The sequence below is a fragment of the Pseudophryne corroboree genome, chromosome 2 (genome assembly GCF_028390025.1).
Source record: "Pseudophryne corroboree isolate aPseCor3 chromosome 2, aPseCor3.hap2, whole genome shotgun sequence".
Taxonomy (NCBI): Eukaryota; Metazoa; Chordata; class Amphibia; order Anura; family Myobatrachidae; genus Pseudophryne; species Pseudophryne corroboree.
This window is the reverse complement of record NC_086445.1, coordinates 861,886,846-861,889,447: the sequence shown is the minus strand read 5'-3', so window position 1 is coordinate 861,889,447 and position 2,602 is coordinate 861,886,846.

Below are 2,602 nucleotides of genomic sequence, written 5' to 3'. Positions count from 1 at the left end.
TACACAAATCACGTTAGAATGTACAAATAGCGTTTATGACCTTCGTACACAAATAGTACCGGTCAGGTTTACTAATGTACACAATTACGTGCGGTACAATCGTTCAGCACATAAGCAACTAATCTTATGTACGGAGCGACCAGTGGAATCGAAAATTGCGGCTGCGAATTCCTTCAGCAAGAGCTTGTATGGCCTATATGGGTGTTGCACCAACCCTTTCTTGGTGTTGTGCCTGTGGACTGTATAGCGGACTTCCTTGTCTGCTGTACCTGAACCTGCTGGTCTGCTATGACCTCCTGGTCTGTTACAGTATGACCTCCTGGTCTGCTATACTCTAATGCTCAAATTGTATGTTTTAACCAGGGATGCCTCCCTAGCCACCATGTACGTCACTTACACGCATGTACCTCACGAGAACTCGACTTTTCTTGTGGTTCAACCTGTAAAATTGTATACAACACACTCACTCACCACATGTACACTTTTGTTTCTATTTCTATTTCTGCGCAGAAATTTCTCTTTAGACCAGATGTGTTACAAATTAGGAGAAGGATCTATTAATTTAAATTTCGAATTTAAAATAAATTTGTGCGATTTATCGCCTGGCGTTATTTACCGCGTGGCGCTACTTATCGCGTTGAGAGGAGAGAAAAAAACTTGTGATTTGAGTTACGTGGGCGTACCCGTACGCTCCGTTGCGTAATATACGCTGCGTGCGTCGGCCTTTGGTTTGCGTGCACAAATCTCAGTCCTTGTTAGAGACACGTGTACGCAAAATAAAGATCCACCGTAACACAATTTATATGTTTATCAATGTAGATGATCCTTGATCATCTACCGCACACCACACTGACTTCGCCTTATCTCCCAGGCAAAACTGTGTGTTTGTCTATATTTTAACTATGTTATCTTTACTTTTACACTTTGAAATAGCGGCAAATCTCTCTTAGCACGTTTATCAACTATATAATAGCGAACAGGAGAGTGATATACGAAAATACACGAATGAAAAGAAATGCAGATATGCGTGCGTGTGTACGCAAGACAGAAAAATAAACAGTTTTAAAAGAGACTAGCGTGTTGTTCTTACCTCCGGTTCCCGGATTCCTTCAGCACCCTTTACTAAGAGAAGCAGACGCTTATCCAAACAGCACTACGAGGAATATGATCTCCCGCCCTTTGCTGCTGGATAATGTCTGCTGTAATTACCTAGTGCAGATATGTGAAGGACAGGACGAGCCCGCAATTGTTAAAGCAGATTATTTATCTTATATAATACCCTTTATGAGGTCTAAGAACACTGTACGCTAACTACGTATGAAGTACCGTAAGGGTACGCACGTTGCGTAACAATCGCTTAGCCGTGGTCGAGACGCTCAAGCGTTACGTTCGCTCACGGCCAAGAGATCACTGGCAGGCACGCTATTGGCTGCCGACTACCGTAATGATTCGCTATAGCGATGCGACCGCTCGAGACCACGAAGAGATCACCAGCGGCGCATACGCTCACAATGTAAAACCTTTATATCTAAACCATAAACAGTGTATTATGCAGTAAACCCTTTGTGTAGTGATATGGTGTAAATGCAACACAGTATAACCTTACTAGCTTAAAAGCAGTTTGAGCGTCACCGACGCTCTGAGAATACTTAACTCTATAAGAAATACACAGATACCTGGGCTTAGGGTCCAACGCCTAATATATATATATTTTGAATGATATACTTGCAAAAGAATTAATACAAATACAAATCATACACTACAATATAACATAGACTAACTAACCAGGTAACTACACAGTAAATACAATACAATTAAGTTTAAGAGAAAAATTAGAGAAAGAGAAGAGAGAGAAAGATATGGCCCATAATAACAAGAGAGAAACAGTATGATTACGGAGAAAAACTTACGCACAAAGGAAACGATCGCATGCGCCTCTGGACATCCAGCTCCCGATTTTCAGCAATGATAACCGTTGAAGAGTGAGCTGGATGTTATCGGCCTTTCTATTTATGCCCCACACACAATGCAATTCAATGGTCCCTACAATCTCATTGTTCATTGGACACAGGAATTCCTCCTCGCATTATAACAAAAGGTCATAGGTTGATTCATACAGGTGGGCTGTGACTATTTCCAACAGCTCAGGTGGGAGGGAAACTGGGTTTCCCGCCGCATGGGTAATAAAGTGCAAATAAAGTAAATGTTCATAAACTTATGTCCATAACTATTCGCACGAGCGATTGATCTGCTTCAAACCAACACCGGAATATTTCTAATTAAATATTCTTCCGATGGATACTAAACACCACTGTATTACTCCTGTCTGACCCTTCGTATCAAACAAAGAGGGATTTCTCTGTTCATGAACATTCTATATTAACCAAACTTTCAGAATCTATCAAAGGGACCATGATCTAAAAAATACATTATATAGTGAAAATATGTAATGATTGAGTCGCACGCTACGATCACATAAACTCTACCGTAAATACGCATACCGTGCGCCTGCGGGTGCCCGCGACTGAGTATGCGCACGTACGGGAGAGCGTACGCATGCGCAACACGGACCTGTGTGAGGTGCAAATATGGTAGTGTGCAT